The following is a 23,518-nucleotide window of genomic DNA, read 5'->3' as shown; positions in this document are numbered from 1 at the left end:
AAATACAAAAAACGGGAGGAAAGGACGAAAGACTGCGCCCCCCACTGACGAACCCCGCGATCGCCAGGCAGCAGGCCTAGCGACTTCGCAAGCAGCCCGTCAGAAGGGCAAACAACTCGGCCAGTCAAACGGCCGCCAACACGTCCGCAGGTTCGAGCCCTGCCCCGCCAAACCCTACCCCTCAAGCAAAGAAAATGCAGGTGAAACCCCTGTATGTATTCGTGGATTCTGGCCACAGCTACCCGGCCATTAAAACAGTGCTGGATGCAGCACTGCAGGAACGCTGGTCGTGCGTCAGTCGCGGCCATGACCAGCTCATGATTCACACTGCCACCGTGGAGGAGTACCATAGGGCAGTGCGTGCACTGGAGCAGGCCGGAGTGCAACACTCTGTGCTGCTGCAACGGGACGAGATCCCGAACAAGTTTGTGTTTTGTCGAGTGCATAGCAGCACCGACAAACAATTCATTCAGGCTGAGTTCGTCGCAATGGTGCTTCCAGTGCAGAACTTCTGGTTTCTGTACAACAGGCAGACAAGGCAACCTATAAATAAGTTAGTTGTAGAGCTCCCGAAGGCCGTAAATCCAGAAAGGATTTACGACCTGAAGTCATTCGGAGGCCTCAGCATTCGTGTTGAGGACTATCGACACCCCAAAGGCCCCCTCCAATGTGGCAACTGTCAAAGGTTTGGCCACCCCGCAAAAGGCTGCAGAGCCTCCCCTGTGTGCCGATGGTGCAGCCAAGGGCACAAAACCGAGGTTTGCCCCCAGGGAGGTGACAGGACGAAGGCAAAGTGCGCGCGATGTGAAGGCCCGCATTGCGCCAATTACAGAGGCTGCATGGCCTACAAGAGGGAGAACTGGCGTCACCTCCCGCAACAGGAGCGGAAAGACAGAGAGCTGCAGTCCAAACGCGCAGTGCGCGAAAACAAGCGAGCAGTAATCGCAGCTCAAGTCCGCCCGCCCCCACAACAAGCCGGCCCGTCAGGCTACTGCCCCCAGCCCCCAAGGCAGCCGTGGCGAGCCCCGAGCTACCCCGCCCCCCCCCCCCCCCCCCCACAATGGCAGAGCCCTAACCAATATTCAGTGTTGAGCGATAGACATGAACTGGAGTACCCTGTCTAGGCAAACCCACCCAGGTCTAGAGGCCAGCCCCTGCCCCAGAGGCCCCCGAAGAAACACCATTCGGGGCACAAAAACGGTAAAGGCCAGGCGCAAGGTCAGGTGACGGATCAGCCAGGTACTAAGGCGCCACCCAACTCCACCCCTCCCCCCAGTGATTCCAAGAAAGTCGCGCAACAACAAGCCAGCCCGTTGCAGACAGACTCACCAACAGAATTGCCAACTGCTTCACCGCAGTTAAAACCCTTGGAGAATCCAGCGATGGGCGCGAGTGACTTTCTGAAGCTCGTGGGCCAATCGGATGCCATTGCACAGAACCCTAACCTGGCACACGTCCTGGAACCAATGTGCATTTTAATGGCTATTTGGTGTAATCCGTCCAAGTCAATAGAGGACAAAATAAAAGCCACCACGGGCTTCGTGACAGCATTAGCGGCCAGCTTTAATGCCGCACACCCTTAATTTAGGTTCTGCCATTAATACTACCCCCGTAGACAGTAGATTAAGTACCATCCTTTACTGGAATGCACGAGGAATTAGAAATAAAATAATCGAATTTACCGATCATTTAATTAAACATGATATTAGAATCGCGGCGATACACGAAACACACTTAATTCCAACAGATTGTCTAACTATCTTAAATTACACTATTTATAGGCGCGACCGCGATACCAGAAGTGGAGGGGTTGCCCTACTAATCCACAGAAGTATACAACATAGTGAATTTCATTTACCTGAATTTAATAAATTAGAAGCTGTTGCAATTACTTTTAAAGTCAATAAACAACAAATAGTGCTTATTTCGATGTATGCACCACCGGGGAGGTCACTAACTGAAAACGAGCTGGACATCTTATATGGCTCAGCTCCCACATTTCTAGCAGTCGGCGATATTAATGCCAAGCATAAAGACTGGAACTGTCGGAGCAATACAGCCAATGACCTACTGCTGCAAAGACACGAGTCTAACAAAAATTATCAAGTACATGCTCCCTCAGAGCCCACTCATGATAGCGGAGTACTAAGGCACTACCCCGATATTTTAGATATTGCATTAAATAAGAGAGTTCAAACGGGATTCGAACTCAGAGTTTTTCACGAAATGTCGTCTGACCACTTTCCAGTACATCTACTATTCGATGACGTGGACACTGACATCAGTCCTCCGAGAAAAATTAAAGACTACAAGAAAGCTGACTGGAGAGGCTTTCAGACGTATTTAGTCGATAATTTGCCTGCAGCCGATGCTGCCAACTTCGAAACGAAAGATAACATCGAATCAGCAGTCACTGAACTTACAGTTAAAATTCAAACTGCAATTAACTTGTGCATCCCAGAAAAGGTGGTTAGATTTAAGCAAGATGTACTGCCGGTGTATATTAGGGATTTAATTTCTCAGAAAAATATATTAAGGCGCGAATATACTCGACGTAGGCAGTGTGACATTAAAGCGAGAATTAATGAATTACAGAAAATAATTTCCGATGAAATAACTCTATGGAGGAGCAGCCAATGGGAGACGAAAGTCTCTCAGCTACAGGTGCAAGATGGTAGCACCTGGAGTATGACAAAGCGATTCCTTCATAAGATAGATAAAATACCTCCGCTACAAACTCGCACTGGGTTCGCTTTTACACCGACAGACAAGGCACAAGCCTTCGCGAATACCCTTGAATTAGCCTTTCAACCTAATATCGAACCCTGTGACCCGCAATTTAATGCCGGAATATACAGAGACCTTACAATTAAACTTAATCAGCCTTTAACTTCAAAACCTTACTTAACTCAATCTCAGGAAGTTAAACAGGCTATCAGGCGTATGAAACCACGTAAGGCACCGGGAAACGATGGCATTCAGGCAGTAGTCCTTAAGAAACTGTCCGACGAAATTTTGGAATACCTAAGTAGTATAGGATAGCCGGTCCGAGGACTGGCGCCGGCGCGTGGTGTGTGGTGTCGGTGTCCGCCATATTGGATTGTGACGTCACGGCGGCCATCTTGGATGGTTGTGACCTTGACCTTTGACCTTGACCTTGACCCCAGCGGCCATTTTGGATCCGCCATCTTGGATCCGCCATTTTGGATGACGTCATTGTGTTCTCGAAAATTCCGGCGATGTGTTTTCCGCCATTTTGGATGACGTCACCATTGCAATTTGGACGCCATCTTTAACTTTTTTATTTATTATCCGATTTTAATGAAATTTTTTTTTTAAATTTATAAAAAAATTCAATTAATAAAATTTTAATAAAATATTTATAAAAAATATACTTTTACGACATGGAGCTCGGAGTCCTCGGTTCGAACCCGACGAGGTCAAAAAAAATTAAAAACGGCGACAGGCTCCTTCCTCAATGGTGGGTGCTAGCAGACTGACCCCCACCACTGGTACCAATGCATATACGAACTTACACCCCCCCCTCCACCCCCCCCCCTTCTCCGCCCTCCACCACCTTCCTAAAAAATTATTTTTTTCGCACATGACAACCAACCCCCCCCATTTTTTAATTTACTATTATTTTTTATCGTAATAGCCACCCTCCTCCACCACTCCCTCCCTCACCTTACCGTCATTCCCACCCCTACCCTCCTCCTCACCCCTATTCTACCTTTTAAAGTATAAATACCGGCCGCAGGACCCAGGAGCCGTCAGTTTTTGCCTCAGTTCCTCCTCACCAGCATCGTGGTCCTTGCAGCAACTAACATGTCAACGAAAAAATCAATCTATGACCCATGGATGCTGGAGTCCTCGACGCAAATACGTAGTGACGATATGAGCGATGAAGAAGACGAGGAAACGTACCTTCACAACTGGTATGCCATCGAGTGCTGCAGACGACAGGGACGTCGCTGGTCGCGAGACGAGCCATGGGGTCGATCCCCCGATCGTGACCACTCACCAGTAGAGTCAGCCCGTCAAGTGTTTGGAGAGGTGGGCTCTCGTCAGTTCGTGAACCATGAACCATCACGTGAGGCGTCATTGTCCCACACCACCATCGCTGGTGCTGCCCGAGAGCCTGATACATCTCGTGACGGATCTCCATCTTTGTCATCTCCCACACCGTCGAGACCATTAACGCCACTAACGTCAATTGCATCACGCCGAATGTCAAGTTCTGCAATGTCTACACCGTCGCCATCGCTACCTCATCATCATCCCGTGTCGAAGTGTACGGATAACCATCGCTCCATACCAGAGTCCACAGAAGAACAGTGATCTGCGTGACGACAAGTATAGCGTGAAATAGTTACAGTGTTCAAGTTTTGTCACTCCTGTTGCGTCAGTTATTGTTCCGTAGCTATATCAAAACTTTTTATTTGAATCAAGTGTGAACTAAATAATCATAATCAGCAGTGACTCAAAATTACGTGTTATATTTTTTATCACCCATAAAAATTTATATGTGGTGTGTAAGACTATAAAGAAAATATACAATCAGAACTATATGTAATGAACTACACTTCATCATTGTAATGCGTCCTCTGTAATCGTCTGGTACCGGACGGGGAATTGTTGGAAATAAAATTTATCCAATTTATGTGTGTATGTTATATTAATCCGCAATCACTATACTAAATTAAAGTTTTAAAAAAAATATTAAATATTCTTGTTTCACTTTAAATACTATTAGTTATAAAAAAAGTAGCAGGGAAAAGCGTCAATATAAAAGTTATTTACATTTATAAAAAAGTTCATATTTAAAATAATAAAGAGTTACACGTATAAAAAAAATTGATATTTAAAATAATTAGGTGTACATTTATAAAAAAGGGATATATATAAAACAAATTTTTTTCTACATTTATAAAAACATCTACATGAATACAGTTCAGCAGTGCTAGGAGAGGAAACGAATGTATACCACGCATACGGCGGGTGATGACCACAAAGCACGTGCGTGTGCGTCTTAGGCGGAAGGAGTAGAAATTCGTAAGAGCATTTCCGCTCACCGACGGAAGCGATAGCCCCGCCTGCCCCTCCAGGACCGCATGGAGGGGGAAGCTACTATCATTTCTCCGTTGGACGCGCCAAGAAACACTGCGCGGAGGACGCCGCTCTGACCATGCACACAATTTACAGCAATTAAAAAATTTTACTATGTACATGAAACGAACGATCGACACACACATTCAACCATAACAAAAACCACAGGGAAAAAACACGCAATACACACAGGAAACGGAATGTACACACAGGAAAACGGAACGTACACACAGTACACACAGGAAACGGGACGTACACACAGGAAAACGAAATGTACACACAGGAAAACGAAATGTACACACAGGAAAACGAAATGTACACACAGGAAAACGAAATGTACAAACAGGAAAACGAAATGTACAAACAGGAAAACGAAATGTACAAACAGGAAAACGAAATGTACAAACAGGAAAACGAAATGTACAAACAGGAAAACGAAATGTACAAACAGGAAAACGAAATGTACAAACAGGAAAACGAAATGTACAAACAGGAAAACGAAATGTACAAACAGGAAAACGAAATGTACACACAGGAAAACGAAATGTACACACAGGAAAACGAAATGTACAAACAGGAAAACGAAAGTACACACAGGAAATCGGAACGTACACACAGTACACACAGGAAACGGAACGACCACACATACAGTAGCGGAAACACAGACTTATTTGGAAATCAGGATACAAGAAATAAAACATACTTTTTTAAAATATAAATAATTCATTTTATTTTTCATTAGTACACACATGACAGTTAATCAAATGATTAATGTATGGAGCCAGCGTTCCGAAGTTCTTTAAGTATGATCGATACTTCCACGATATGCGAGTAGTTTCCTCTACGAACAGATGCCACCATCAGTCTTAGCCGCTCAACCAATATGTTTGGATCTTTCCATGATGTGGAATCAATCTCTTCTGCCACCATCATCCTTGCACGTTTATTATAAATATTCTGATCTCTGCTGTCCTCCGTTTTAACACCAACCTCAGGGTTACTTTCATCATCGAGCCAGTGATCATCACAAGCTTGATCAGATTTATTTATTATATCACGACGTTTCTATCGCTTCGGTCTCAGGACACCACCACATTCTTCGGTCTTGTCAGCTTTAGGTTCTGCATCACAGTCCTCGATCACGTCGCCAGCTTCAGAGTCACTGTAGCAATCACCGTAGAAGGCATCGTCTTCACCCAGATTACCGTATAAGAACTCGTTATCGTCGATGTCGAAGTGTCTGCATCGCCTTCATGCTTCCTTTTTAGGAGTCCATTATTTTTACAAAGTATGGAGTATCTGCTAAATATAGGCTTGAGTGTATTTTCACATTTCAAGGTGTTGATACTTCCAACAGTTTCAGTCTTCCCGAAACCATCAGCATCCTTCAATATTTGTTTCTCGTCACGATCGGCGTGCTACGGCTTACATCTTTACTATATTAATAATATTATATGTCTTAAAATCTCCACGTCCGTGTCACTATCACAGATGTAAATCATCATCATAGCTGTCATCAATATTACCATGAGCTGCATCAATATCACTCATTTTATGATATCGTTTCCACATTTCAGTTGTCAGTGATTTACCCGCAATCTATGATCTTGTGAGCTCCATTCTCATTTTCTGTAAAAGCCTATGTGTCCAGTTATATTATTTAATCCTTCAACCCATCATCCCAAACTCAATTAAATTATTTAATTATATAGAACAAAAATCATCAAAGTTCCTTTCATTTAATCATAGGAACCGCTTCATCCTTTCCACCTATAGTAGGTATAGTTTCTTGAGCCCAAGAGTCTTTCATTATATATACCATGCAGTGTTCTTCAAGAGATGTAGTATACCACCATTTCTACATACAAATCCATCCTATCATTAATTTGTTTACACATTATAAAAACCTTCACGCTATTTTTACATGTCTTATTAAATTATTACTTCGACTAAAATAATTACCACACATAGTAATTTCTACAAAGGACACTTTGTCCAAGGCATTTTAACCAGCATCTGTCTGAAAACAACCATGTCCCATCTATATCACAAAGTAAACGAGGGTTAGTGGAGATAGGTCAAACAAGTGCTAGTCACTCATAGGGTAAGAACCATGTGTTCGATACCTATCTCAGTCATTGAAGCATCTATGTATTTTTCTTACCTCATGTAGAAAATATGTTCCAATGCATACGAATTTAAACTTATTCACGTGCGACTAGTCAAAAGTACATAAATTCAAGCACGTCAACCGCAAAAAAAAAATTCTCAAGGATAGAGGCAGAGACTTCTCGATCGAGACACGCCTACCATCACCTGCAAATGAACATTGACCCCTCGCGCGGGAATTGCAAGCTTGCAGAATGCTGCGTCACTCATATGTTTTGTTCAAGACATGCATACATCACACCACTAGCCTTCCAACTCAGTACACGTAAAACTCCAGTGAAATCATAATCCAGCATACGTAAAGTACTAGCCGGAACCACTTCAAAGTATACATCACCGAACCAGAGCAGAAAATCAGCCTACGAATGTATATCTTGCTACCTACAAAAATAAATGTGTAGCACATATACGAGAGAAGTCGAACTCCACATACCATACTCAATACTCTGATAATTATAAGCGTCAAAATATTTTTAATCAAGACCTTAGCCAGTATACAATTTTTTTTTCCATGTTGTAAAAATTCATGTTAGTAATCAGCAACGAAGGAGTGAGTAACTTGGACGAAGAACCGCTTACCAAGTATCCAGAATCTTACAGATACAGCCCATCCAGTGCACCAGCTTACACCGAAGTGTGGTCAATTGATTAACACTCATTAATTTTTTAATATCACCACAATAGTATACACCAATATATGACAGGTTACAATTTAAGACCATAAATTTCCCACAAGTCTGTTAGTTTTATTTCGGGAAGTAATAAATTATTTCCCAAAAATAATAAATCAAGTTCCTAGTCAGATTTGCTCTAATGTTGCGGCATTACCTGTACCAGCACTTTACCAAAACATCTCCCATAAAAAAAAATCTTAAGAATGCAGATGACATACTCAGACAAAAATAATTTTAGCAAAAAAACTGTCTTCATCATTATTGGTAAAACAAATTAATACACACAAACAAGACAAAACGGACATTACAAACCCGGCCTAAATTACGTGTCACATGTAGTTTATTACATTAAGATAAACGATGTAGGTTAGGGAAAAATAAATAAAAAATTCTTTAATTCTATAATTTATTTAAAATTGTACATTTATACACAATAAAATTTGACACTGTATATATTTTTTACATTTCTCAGTCCGCGCGACATTCAATATTATTAAAATAAATTATTATAGTTCGTATTAAGAGTGACAAAATACAAATAATTCATACAGATCACGATACATCAGTTCAGGAGTGTAACACCTTAGAGGGCCAGAAATTATGCTGGAGACCTTCCTTTACAAAATTTATAATGTTTTTTTTCAAGTAAAATTTTCGTGTAACCTGTATACCGCACTTCTCACACAGAAATTTTACACGGTCAAGATTTCTTCTGCAGCCATGCTTTTCATGGACGCGTGTACTTCGTAGTCGTTCAAATCGTTTACCACAGTAGCAGCACTGATACAGATACTCATCGCAATTACCATTGCTTCCCCGATGTACAACCTGCAAATGAACTTTGCTTTTACAATGCCTAATCAAATTACTTTTGTTTGTGAAATGTACACCACACGGGTCACACGGAAATGGTTCACGATTAGCGTTTCTTCTACAGACATGATTTTCATGTCTTCTTGCATGTTGACGATATTTAAAACTTTTGTCACAGTACGTACACAGATGTCTCGTCGTTAGACCTTGAGTCACCGACGGCTCGGAAAGTATCTTACTTTCAATGTGCACTGCTGTTGTAGGCGACGAAGCCCCGTATGTTGCACGAGCTGGAGATTTCCCAGTCGACATTGACAGATCATCTGTACTGGATGCCAAAGAATCTGATGTATACACAACTGATGCAGAAGCTGGGAATTGCTCACAAAATGTTTTATTTACCAAATGCGGAGTAGTTACAGGTATTGTAGTCTCCTCTTCGTTCGTTAATGCACACATTGAAGTCTCTTGGAGTGAAGAGACAGTAGATACAGCCATCATTGAGATCTCTAGAGATGGTAGGCTCGTTACCATCGGAATCTCTGGAGCTGCCCTCATCGTTGTCATAGTGATCTGCTTCATCATCATCACCTCCGTCGTCAGGGACCCCGGTGAAGACGCGAGACCCTCCGTCAAGATCTCTGCAGTCGGTGACCCCGTCACCATTGGGATTTGTACCGATTTCGACGTTGCTACCATTGAGTTCGGATACACATCAATATTCATGTATCGGACTTATATGAAGACAAGCAAATTCATCAGATCTGCACTGTACCACTACAAGAGGTGGACTGAGGGACCTGCTGTCTAAGACTCGCTTAAATAACAGTGTCCGCTTGTATAATACGCAAGTCAATACATCATCCATTGTTATTACTTAAAAAAATTAGGAATTTCAAGGAATGAGAATTTAAATTATATATACAATCAACTAATCACACATCCTACATACACGGTTAATTTAGACTTAATAGAGGAGCAAGAGTCTGTAATCAATGGAACTTTCACAACCCAAACAAAATTTAAAGTAGGTACCCAAATTTAAATATTATTATGTAGAGCTACACATAACATCCAACTGACTTCAAATGACTACAACACATGACTAAAATAATTTATACGATACCAGGCTAGGTCCAAAGTCAATTTTTTTTGTACCTCTCATCTACAGTTCAGAGGACCTTCAGTGTTGATATAGCTACAGCCAAGTCATGTCCAGTACCATACATTTTCAAAGCCTTCAAATTCGATCCTTGTTAAGCCTTATGACAAAAGTCTCCGAAACAAGAGACCTACTCTACAAGATTACTAGACATTTTAAGCTTGTCTTAGCACACATCGATAAAAATCTTCGTAAATAACCCTAAATATTATCAGACCACTAGCATTCGATTTATGCACATACAGTAGGTCACCAACATATTCGTCAACACATGACCATTCTACATTAAGCTCCTCACTTACTTATATCAGCCTACTCGACTACACCCAGCACACATAAACTAAAAGAAGTCAAATAACATCCTATTATTTATTTACATTCGAATATTTAACAGCATGCCGACTGCTAATTAAATAAGCCTGACAGTGAACATGTTAGCAAAGTTTACTTTTATATAGGACCAGGAATCCATTGAACCTTCAGAACCTAGAGACACATACACAGTGCTGGATGCAAGGAATTCTACACTCATTTGTCATCACTGACACTCACATTCCATAATATAATCTCAATTCGGCACTCATTTTCCATCATTAACATTCACACAAATGCAAATTAACCACCATCGACACTCAATTCAACACTCACTTTCCATAATCTAAACTCAATTCGGCACTCATTTTCCATAGTCGACACTCAATTCAACCCTCACTTTCCATAATCTAAACTCAATTCGGCACTCATTTTCCATAGTCGATACTCAATTCAACACTCATTTTCCATCATCGACACTCAATTCGACACTCATTTTCCATCATCGTCACTCAATTCCTCACTCATTTTCCATCATCGACACTCAATTCGACACTCAATTTCCATCATCGACACTCAATTCGGCACTCATTTTCCATCGATGACACTCAATTCAACACTCATTTTCCGTCATCGATACTTAATTCTACATACTCTTTCCTTCTTCGACACTCATTTTCCATCATCTACATACAGTAAAATGGAAACTTTCCATCATCCACACACACACACACACACACACACACAGATACATATATAAATATATTCATACACAACTCAATTCTTTAAAGTAGCAAACACATGAACTTTTTTAGAGCATGAATAACGACACATTTTAATAACAATTTTTAAAATTATATTTATATCAAAAATACAAAAGTATGAAATTTCATCAGTCAATACACATTACTAACTTATTATATATACCCTGAAATTCTAAGTTCATCAAATATAGCCCACGTTTCTTTGATAACTGATAAAATTTCGTCATCTTGCGAAACAAGTAAAAGTCGCAACCTGTTCACCATCACGTTCGGGTCTTTCCACGATATATAATCAATTTCACTTGATGACACCATCTTCTTCGATTGTTTGCTGAACATATTCTGAAAATCTTTGTAATAATGATTATGATAATTTGTATCATCATCATCGCTGCTGTCCACATCTTTATCAAACACACTGACATCTTCATCTTGCATATCCCAGTATTTCGAATTTTTTGACATTGGAGTACCGTCATTGGCATCAAGCTTACTTGCTAATTTTCCAAAAAATTATTCCAAAGTCCGTAGAAGTCTACTATAAGACGTCTTGTCACTTTTTCTGGAGATGTTACTTTCATTATCTTCTACCTTACTTATATCTCCAACACCATTTAAGCTATATCCTTTCTCGAGACCTGGAGAGATTTTAACACAATCGCTTTTAAGACTAGGTCGATCAATTTCATTGTAAGACATACTGTCCCCGAGCATATCGTCTCCATCTATGTACTTTATCTCCTGAACGAGCTTGGCTTTACAAGTTTTATAGTGTCTTTTTAAATTCTCTCTTCGTGTCATCCGCCTACCACACTTGCCACAACTTTGTATTTGACGGAATGGACTTTTAACACAATCGTTCTTTTCATGGCTACGAGCATTATAGCTTTTATCAAAGTATTTGCTACACTATGTACAATGTCCTTCAGATCGAGATCGATATTTGAATATCGTACCTTCACTAGACTGTACGTACTCCATAATGGTTGAATAGCCACTAAAAGTATTATTTAGGTACTTCGTATTTTTATGTATGAACATTCATCAATTATTTACGAAAAAAGATTTTTTTTTCTCATTTTGACTAAAAAACTCATGTTCCGCGTAGTTTTACTACCCACCTTCATATTTCCTCATATGTTATGTTGTAAAAGCAACCAAAGCTGGTTGTAGGTTACGGAATGCTCACTCACGATCTGTTGAAAAAGGTGTGCTTCCCTAGATCTCAAGAGGAAGAACATTGACCTTATTTAAAAATTTGCGAATAATATCATGGCCTAGCAAGAATCACAAGATAATCTATTCTCATATTAGCAACCATCATGTATCAGTTGTCTGTATATGCAGTCTCTGTTGTCTGTATAAGTAGACAATGTTTTGTGTGGGATGCGGGATGCTCCCTAACGATCGCAACAGAAGGAGGGCTTCGCTAGAACTCAAGGGGAAGGGAAATCTTCATGTGTGATAGCTTTTCCCATTTGTTTCAAGACATAGTAATCGTCTGATTAATGAACTTTGGTTTTTGTGTGATTTCCACCTGTTAAAATTCTTTTTTAAGTGTTGATTTGATAATATGACTTCGGAAATTTATACTAAACTCTGAATAAAATTACCTGTCTTAGACACCAAGGACAATGCAGTTTGTCCTTCATGTTAATGCTTCTCAGCTGTCTCAAAGCTTATTATTTGTCTGAATAAAGTTATTATTTTTTAAATCCACCTTGATAAAAAATATTGTAAGTGCTGATTTATTGACAGAATTTCACTGATTAAATGTAACTCTGAATAGAAATGACATGACTCATTAAGTAAAAAATTCTTCATGCAGTGCTAGATCTCTCACAAATAATCTGTAGCACTCGGCGAAAACCATCAGATGTCTAGTTAGGTATAATCAGAAGCACCCGGAGAAAACCATCATAATATTGTCAAGAATAATCAGGAACACACGGAGAAAACCACCATAATATCGAAAAGAATAATCAGGAGCACACGGAGAAAACCACCATAATATTAACAATAATAATCGGAAGCACACGGAGAAAACCACCATAATATTGACAAGAATAATCGGAAGCACACAGAGAAAACCAACACAAGTTTTCTTTGATATCATAAAAATACAGAAAAAAAAATTAAAAATAAAAATAAATTAATAAAAAATTTAAAATGACAAAAAAAAAAAATAATTAAACAGATTCTGCTAGCTTGTGAACTTCTCATTGTTGAGCAAAGATATAGTTCTAGTACAAGCCAGAATTTTATTTATTTATTTATTTTTTTTTGTCATTTTAAATTTTTTATTAATTTATTTTTATTTTTAATTTTTTTTTTCTGTATTTTTATGATATCAAAGAAAACTTGTGGTGGTTTTCTCTGTGTGCTTCCGATTATTCTTGTCAATATTATGGTGGTTTTCTCCGTGTGCTTCCGATTATTATTGTTAATATTATGGTGGTTTTCTCCGTGTGCTCCTGATTATTCTTTTCGATATTATGGTGGTTTTCTCCGTGTGTTCCTGATTATTCTTGACAATATTATGATGGTTTTCTCCGGGTGCTTCTGATTATACCTAACTAGACATCTGATGGTTTTCGCCGAGTGCTACAGATTATTTGTGAGAGATCTAGCACTGCATGAAGAATTTTTTACTTAATGAGTCATGTCATTTCTATTCAGAGTTACATTTAATCAGTGAAATTCTGTCAATAAATCAGCACTTACAATATTTTTTATCAAGGTGGATTTAAAAAATAATAACTTTATTCAGACAAATAATAAGCTTTGAGACAGCTGAGAAGCATTAACATGAAGGACAAACTGCATTGTCCTTGGTGTCTAAGACAGGTAATTTTATTCAGAGTTTAGTATAAATTTCCGAAGTCATATTATCAAATCAACACTTAAAAAAGAATTTTAACAGGTGGAAATCACACAAAAACCAAAGTTCATTAATCAGACGATTACTATGTCTTGAAACAAATGGGAAAAGCTATCACACATGAAGATTTCCCTTCCCCTTGAGTTCTAGCGAAGCCCTCCTTCTGTTGCGATCGTTAGGGAGCATCCCGCATCCCACACAAAACATTGTCTACTTATACAGACAACAGAGACTGCATATACAGACAACTGATACATGATGGTTGCTAATATGAGAATAGATTATCTTGTGATTCTTGCTAGGCCATGATATTATTCGCAAATTTTTAAATAAGGTCAATGTTCTTCCTCTTGAGATCTAGGGAAGCACACCTTTTTCAACAGATCGTGAGTGAGCATTCCGTAACCTACAACCAGCTTTGGTTGCTTTTACAACATAACATATGAGGAAATATGAAGGTGGGTAGTAAAACTACGCGGAACATGAGTTTTTTAGTCAAAATGAGAAAAAAAAATCTTTTTTCGTAAATAATTGATGAATGTTCATACATAAAAATACGAAGTACCTAAATAATACTTTTAGTGGCTATTCAACCATTATGGAGTACGTACAGTCTAGTGAAGGTACGATATTCAAATATCGATCTCGATCTGAAGGACATTGTACATAGTGTAGCAAATACTTTGATAAAAGCTATAATGCTCGTAGCCATGAAAAGAACGATTGTGTTAAAAGTCCATTCCGTCAAATACAAAGTTGTGGCAAGTGTGGTAGGCGGATGACACGAAGAGAGAATTTAAAAAGACACTATAAAACTTGTAAAGCCAAGCTCGTTCAGGAGATAAAGTACATAGATGGAGACGATATGCTCGGGGACAGTATGTCTTACAATGAAATTGATCGACCTAGTCTTAAAAGCGATTGTGTTAAAATCTCTCCAGGTCTCGAGAAAGGATATAGCTTAAATGGTGTTGGAGATATAAGTAAGGTAGAAGATAATGAAAGTAACATCTCCAGAAAAAGTGACAAGACGTCTTATAGTAGACTTCTACGGACTTTGGAATAATTTTTTGGAAAATTAGCAAGTAAGCTTGATGCCAATGACGGTACTCCAATGTCAAAAAATTCGAAATACTGGGATATGCAAGATGAAGATGTCAGTGTGTTTGATAAAGATGTGGACAGCAGCGATGATGATGATACAAATTATCATAATCATTATTACAAAGATTTTCAGAATATGTTCAGCAAACAATCGAAGAAGATGGTGTCATCAAGTGAAATTGATTATATATCGTGGAAAGACCCGAACGTGATGGTGAACAGGTTGCGACTTTTACTTGTTTCGCAAGATGACGAAATTTTATCAGTTATCAAAGAAACGTGGGCTATATTTGATGAACTTAGAATTTCAGGGTATATATAATAAGTTAGTAATGTGTATTGACTGATGAAATTTCATACTTTTGTATTTTTGATATAAATATAATTTTAAAAATTGTTATTAAAATGTGTCGTTATTCATGCTCTAAAAAAGTTCATGTGTTTGCTACTTTAAAGAATTGAGTTGTGTATGAATATATTTATATATGTATCTGTGTGTGTGTGTGTGTGTGTGGATGATGGAAAGTTTCCATTTTACTGTATGTAGATGATGGAAAATGAGTGTCGAAGAAGGAAAGAGTATGTAGAATTAAGTATCGATGACGGAAAATGAGTGTTGAATTGAGTGTCATCGATGGAAAATGAGTGCCGAATTGAGTGTCGATGATGGAAATTGAGTGTCGAATTGAGTGTCGATGATGGAAAATGAGTGAGGAATTGAGTGACGATGATGGAAAATGAGTGTCGAATTGAGTGTCGATGATGGAAAATGAGTGTTGAATTGAGTATCGACTATGGAAAATGAGTGCCGAATTGAGTTTAGATTATGGAAAGTGAGGGTTGAATTGAGTGTCGACTATGGAAAATGAGTGCCGAATTGAGTTTAGATTATGGAAAGTGAGTGTTGAATTGAGTGTCGATGGTGGTTAATTTGCATTTGTGTGAATGTTAATGATGGAAAATGAGTGTTGACTCAAGTGCCTATGATGTAATATGAGTGTCGATGATGGAAAACGAGTGCCGAATTGGGTTTAGATTATGGAAAGTGAGTGTTGAATTGAGTGTCGATGGTGGTTAATTTGCATTTGTGTGAATGTTAATGATGGAAAATGAGTGCCGAATTGAGATTATATTATGGAATGTGAGTGTCAGTGATGACAAATGAGTGTAGAATTCCTTGCATCCAGCACTGTGTATGTGTCTCTAGGTTCTGAAGGTTCAATGGATTCCTGGTCCTATATAAAAGTAAACTTTGCTAACATGTTCACTGTCAGGCTTATTTAATTAGCAGTCGGCATGCTGTTAAATATTCGAATGTAAATAAATAATAGGATGTTATTTGACTTCTTTTAGTTTATGTGTGCTGGGTGTAGTCGAGTAGGCTGATATAAGTAAGTGAGGAGCTTAATGTAGAATGGTCATGTGTTGACGAATATGTTGGTGACCTACTGTATGTGCATAAATCGAATGCTAGTGGTCTGATAATATTTAGGGTTATTTACGAAGATTTTTATCGATGTGTGCTAAGACAAGCTTAAAATGTCTAGTAATCTTGTAGAGTAGGTCTCTTGTTTCGGAGACTTTTGTCATAAGGCTTAACAAGGATCGAATTTGAAGGCTTTGAAAATGTATGGTACTGGACATGACTTGGCTGTAGCTATATCAACACTGAAGGTCCTCTGAACTGTAGATGAGAGGTACAAAAAAAATTGACTTTGGACCTAGCCTGGTATCGTATAAATTATTTTAGTCATGTGTTGTAGTCATTTGAAGTCAGTTGGATGTTATGTGTAGCTCTACATAATAATATTTAAATTTGGGTACCTACTTTAAATTTTGTTTGGGTTGTGAAAGTTCCATTGATTACAGACTCTTGCTCCTCTATTAAGTCTAAATTAACCGTGTATGTAGGATGTGTGATTAGTTGATTGTATATATAATTTAAATTCTCATTCCTTGAAATTCCTAATTTTTTTAAGTAATAACAATGGATGATGTATTGACTTGCGTATTATACAAGCGGACACTGTTATTTAAGCGAGTCTTAGACAGCAGGTCCCTCAGTCCACCTCTTGTAGTGGTACAGTGCAGATCTGATGAATTTGCTTGTCTTCATATAAGTCCGATACATGAATATTGATGTGTATCCGAACTCAATGGTAGCAACGTCGAAATCGGTACAAATCCCAATGGTGACGGGGTCACCGACTGCAGAGATCTTGACGGAGGGTCTCGCGTCTTCACCGGGGTCCCTGACGACGGAGGTGATGATGATGAAGCAGATCACTATGACAACGATGAGGGCAGCTCCAGAGATTCCGATGGTAACGAGCCTACCATCTCTAGAGATCTCAATGATGGCTGTATCTACTGTCTCTTCACTCCAAGAGACTTCAATGTGTGCATTAACGAACGAAGAGGAGACTACAATACCTGTAACTACTCCGCATTTGGTAAATAAAACATTTTGTGAGCAATTCCCAGCTTCTGCATCAGTTGTGTATACATCAGATTCTTTGGCATCCAGTACAGATGATCTGTCAATGTCGACTGGGAAATCTCCAGCTCGTGCAACATACGGGGCTTCGTCGCCTACAACAGCAGTGCACATTGAAAGTAAGATACTTTCCGAGCCGTCGGTGACTCAAGGTCTAACGACGAGACATCTGTGTACGTACTGTGACAAAAGTTTTAAATATCGTCAACATGCAAGAAGACATGAAAATCATGTCTGTAGAAGAAACGCTAATCGTGAGACATTTCCGTGTGACCCGTGTGGTGTACATTTCACAAACAAAAGTAATTTGATTAGGCATTGTAAAAGCAAAGTTCATTTGCAGGTTGTACATCGGGGAAGCAATGGTAATTGCGATGAGTATCTGTATCAGTGCTGCTACTGTGGTAAACGATTTGAACGACTACGAAGTACACGCGTCCATTAAAAGCATGGCTGCAGAAGAAATCTTGACCGTGTAAAATTTCTGTGTGAGAAGTGCGGTATACAGGTTACACGAAAATTTTACTTGAAAAAAAACATTATAAATTTTGTAAAGGAAGGTCTCCAGCATAATTTCTGGCCCTCTAAGGTGTTACACTCCTGAACTGATGTATCGTGATCTGTATGAATTATTTGTATTTTGTCACTCTTAATACGAACTATAATAATTTATTTTAATAATATTGAATGTCGCGCGGACTGAGAAATGTAAAAAATATATACAGTGTCAAATTTTATTGTGTATAAATGTACAATTTTAAATAAATTATAGAATTAAAGAATTTTTTATTTATTTTTCCCTAACCTACATCGTTTATCTTAATGTAATAAACTACATGTGACACGTAATTTAGGCCGGGTTTGTAATGTCCGTTTTGTCTTGTTTGTGTGTATTAATTTGTTTTACCAATAATGATGAAGACAGTTTTTTTGCTAAAATTATTTTTGTCTGAGTATGTCATCTGCATTCTTAAGATTTTTTTTTATGGGAGATGTTTTGGTAAAGTGCTGGTACAGGTAATGCCGCAACATTAGAGCAAATCTGACTAGGAACTTGATTTATTATTTTTGGGAAATAATTTATTACTTCCCGAAATAAAACTAACAGACTTGTGGGAAATTTATGGTCTTAAATTGTAACCTGTCATATATTGGTGTATACTATTGTGGTGATATTAAAAAATTAATGAGTGTTAATCAATTGACCACACTTCGGTGTAAGCTGGTGCACTGGATGGGCTGTATCTGTAAGATTCTGGATACTTGGTAAGCGGTTCTTCGTCCAAGTTACTCACTCCTTCGTTGCTGATTACTAACATGAATTTTTACAACATGGAAAAAAAATTGTATACTGGCTAAGGTCTTGATTAAAAATATTTTGACGCTTATAATTATCAGAGTATTGAGTATGGTATGTGGAGTTCGACTTCTCTCGTATATGTGCTACACATTTATTTTTGTAGGTAGCAAGATATACATTCGTAGGCTGATTTTCTGCTCTGGTTCGGTGATGTATACTTTGAAGTGGTTCCGGCTAGTACTTTACGTATGCTGGATTATGATTTCACTGGAGTTTTACGTGTACTGAGTTGGAAGGCTAGTGGTGTGATGTATGCATGTCTTGAACAAAACATATGAGTGACGCAGCATTCTGCAAGCTTGCAATTCCCGCGCGAGGGGTCAATGTTCATTTGCAGGTGATGGTAGGCGTGTCTCGATCGAGAAGTCTCTGCCTCTATCCTTGAGAATTTTTTTTTTGCGGTTGACGTGCTTGAATTTATGTACTTTTGACTAGTCGCACGTGAATAAGTTTAAATTCGTATGCATTGGAACATATTTTCTACATGAGTTAAGAAAAATACATAGATGCTTCAATGACTGAGATAGGTATCGAACACATGGTTCTTACCCTATGAGTGACTAGCACTTGTTTGACCTATCTCCACTAACCCTCGTTTACTTTGTGATATAGATGGGACATGGTTGTTTTCAGACAGATGCTGGTTAAAATGCCTTGGACAAAGTGTCCTTTGTAGAAATTACTATGTGTGGTAATTATTTTAGTCGAAGTAATAATTTAATAAGACATGTAAAAATAGCGTGAAGGTTTTTATAATGTGTAAACAAATTAATGATAGGATGGATTTGTATGTAGAAATGGTGGTATACTACATCTCTTGAAGAACACTGCATGGTATATATAATGAAAGACTCTTGGGCTCAAGAAACTATACCTACTATAGGTGGAAAGGATGAAGCGGTTCCTATGATTAAATGAAAGGAACTTTGATGATTTTTGTTCTATATAATTAAATAATTTAATTGAGTTTGGGATGATGGGTTGAAGGATTAAATAATATAACTGGACACATAGGCTTTTACAGAAAATGAGAATGGAGCTCACAAGATCATAGATTGCGGGTAAATCACTGACAACTGAAATGTGGAAACGATATCATAAAATGAGTGATATTGATGCAGCTCATGGTAATATTGATGACAGCTATGATGATGATTTACATCTGTGATAGTGACACGGACGTGGAGATTTTAAGACATATAATATTATTAATATAGTAATGATGTAAGCCGTAGCACGCCGATCGTGACGAGAAACCAATATTGAAGGATGCTGATGGTTTCGGGAAGACTGAAACTATTGGAAGTATCAACACCTTGAAATGTGAAAATACACTCAAGCCTATATTTAGCAGATACTCCATACTTTGTAAAAATAATGGACTCCTAAAAAGGAAGCATGAAGGCGATGCAGACACTTCGACATCGACGATAACGAGTTCTTATACGGTAATCTGGGTGAAGACGATGCCTTCTACGGTGATTGCTACAGTGACTCTGAAGCTGGCGACGTGATCGAGGACTGTGATGCAGAACCTAAAGCTGACAAGACCGAAGAATGTGGTGGTGTCCTGAGACCGAAGCGATAGAAACGTCGTGATATAATAAATAAATCTGATCAAGCTTGTGATGATCACTGGCTCGATGATGAAAGTAACCCTGAGGTTGGTGTTAAAACGGAGGACAGCAGAGATCAGAATATTTATAATAAACGTGCAAGGATGATGGTGGCAGAAGAGATTGATTCCACATCATGGAAAGATCCAAACATATTGGTTGAGCGGCTAAGACTGATGGTGGCATCTGTTCGTAGAGGAAACTACTCGCATATCGTGGAAGTATCGATCATACTTAAAGAACTTCGGAACGCTGGCTCCATACATTAATCATTTGATTAACTGTCATGTGTGTACTAATGAAAAATAAAATGAATTATTTATATTTTAAAAAAGTATGTTTTATTTCTTGTATCCTGATTTCCAAATAAGTCTGTGTTTCCGCTACTGTATGTGTGGTCGTTCCGTTTCCTGTGTGTACTGTGTGTACGTTCCGATTTCCTGTGTGTACTTTCGTTTTCCTGTTTGTACATTTCGTTTTCCTGTGTGTACATTTCGTTTTCCTGTGTGTACATTTCGTTTTCCTGTTTGTACATTTCGTTTTCCTGTTTGTACATTTCGTTTTCCTGTTTGTACATTTCGTTTTCCTGTTTGTACATTTCGTTTTCCTGTTTGTACATTTCGTTTTCCTGTTTGTACATTTCGTTTTCCTGTTTGTACATTTCGTTTTCCTGTTTGTACATTTCGTTTTCCTGTTTGTACATTTCGTTTTCCTGTGTGTACATTTCGTTTTCCTGTGTGTACATTTCGTTTTCCTGTGTGTACATTTCGTTTTCCTGTGTGTACGTCCCGTTTCCTGTGTGTACTGTGTGTACGTTCCGTTTTCCTGTGTGTACATTCCGTTTCCTGTGTGTATTGCGTGTTTTTTCCCTGTGGTTTTTGTTATGGTTGAATGTGTGTGTCGATCGTTCGTTTCATGTACATAGTAAAATTTTTTAATTGCTGTAAATTGTGTGCATGGTCAGAGCGGCGTCCTCCGCGCAGTGTTTCTTGGCGCGTCCAACGGAGAAATGATAGTAGCTTCCCCCTCCATGCGGTCCTGGAGGGGCAGGCGGGGCTATCGCTTCCGTCGGTGAGCGGAAATGCTCTTACGAATTTCTACTCCTTCCGCCTAAGACGCACACGCACGTGCTTTGTGGTCATCACCCGCCGTATGCGTGGTATACATTCGTTTCCTCTCCTAGCACTGCTGAACTGTATTCATGTAGATGTTTTTATAAATGTAGAAAAAAATTTGTTTTATATATATCCCTTTTTTATAAATGTACACCTAATTATTTTAAATATCAATTTTTTTTATACGTGTAACTCTTTATTATTTTAAATATGAACTTTTTTATAAATGTAAATAACTTTTATATTGACGCTTTTCCCTGCTACTTTTTTTATAACTAATAGTATTTAAAGTGAAACAAGAATATTTAATATTTTTTTTAAAACTTTAATTTAGTATAGTGATTGCGGATTAATATAACATACACACATAAATTGGATAAATTTTATTTCCAACAATTCCCCGTCCGGTACCAGACGATTACAGAGGACGCATTACAATGATGAAGTGTAGTTCATTACATATAGTTCTGATTGTATATTTTCTTTATAGTCTTACACACCACATATAAATTTTTATGGGTGATAAAAAATATAACACGTAATTTTGAGTCACTGCTGATTATGATTATTTAGTTCACACTTGATTCAAATAAAAAGTTTTGATATAGCTACGGAACAATAACTGACGCAACAGGAGTGACAAAACTTGAACACTGTAACTATTTCACGCTATACTTGTCGTCACGCAGATCACTGTTCTTCTGTGGACTCTGGTATGGAGCGATGGTTATCCGTACACTTCGACACGGGATGATGATGAGGTAGCGATGGCGACGGTGTAGACATTGCAGAACTTGACATTCGGCGTGATGCAATTGACGTTAGTGGCGTTAATGGTCTCGACGGTGTGGGAGATGATAAAGATGGAGATCCGTCACGAGATGTATCAGGCTCTCGGGCAGCACCAGCGATGGTGGTGTGGGACAATGACGCCTCACGTGATGGTTCATGGTTCACGAACTGACGAGAGCCCACCTCTCCAAACACTTGACGGGCTGACTCTACTGGTGAGTGGTCACGATCGGGGGATCGACCCCATGGCTCGTCTCGCGACCAGCGACGTCCCTGTCGTCTGCAGCACTCGATGGCATACCAGTTGTGAAGGTACGTTTCCTCGTCTTCTTCATCGCTCATATCGTCACTACGTATTTGCGTCGAGGACTCCAGCATCCATGGGTCATAGATTGATTTTTTCGTTGACATGTTAGTTGCTGCAAGGACCACGATGCTGGTGAGGAGGAACTGAGGCAAAAACTGACGGCTCCCGGGTCCTGCGGCCGGTATTTATACTTTAAAAGGTAGAATAGGGGTGAGGAGGAGGGTAGGGGTGGGAATGACGGTAAGGTGAGGGAGGGAGTGGTGGAGGAGGGTGGCTATTACGATAAAAAATAATAGTAAATTAAAAAAGGGGGGGGGTTGGTCGTCATGTGCGAAAAAAATAATTTTTTTAGGAAGGTGGTGGAGGGCGGTGAAGGGGGGGGGGGGTGGAGGGGGGGGGGGGTGTAAGTTCGTATATGCATTGGTACCAGTGGTGGGGGTCAGTCTGCTAGCACCCACCATTGAGGAAGGAGCCTGTCGCCGTTTTTAATTTTTTTTGACCTCGTCGGGTTCGAACCGAGGACTCCGAGCTCCGTGTCGTAAAAGTATATTTTTTATAAATATTTTATTAAAATTTTATTAATTGAATTTTTTTATAAATTTTAAAAAAAATTTCATTAAAATCGGATAATAAATAAAAAAGTTAAAGATGGCGTCCAAATTGCAATGGTGACGTCATCCAAAATGGCGGAAAACACATCGCCGGAATTTTCGAGAACACAATGACGTCATCCAAAATGGCGGATCCAAGATGGCGGATCCAAAATGGCCGCCGGGGTCAAGGTCAAGGTCAAAGGTCAAGGTCACAACCATCCAAGATGGCCGCCGTGACGTCACAATCCAA

This window comes from Bacillus rossius, chromosome 1 (genome assembly GCF_032445375.1).
Source record: "Bacillus rossius redtenbacheri isolate Brsri chromosome 1, Brsri_v3, whole genome shotgun sequence".
Classification (NCBI taxonomy): Eukaryota; Metazoa; Arthropoda; class Insecta; order Phasmatodea; family Bacillidae; genus Bacillus; species Bacillus rossius.
This window is presented reverse-complemented; position numbering follows the sequence as displayed.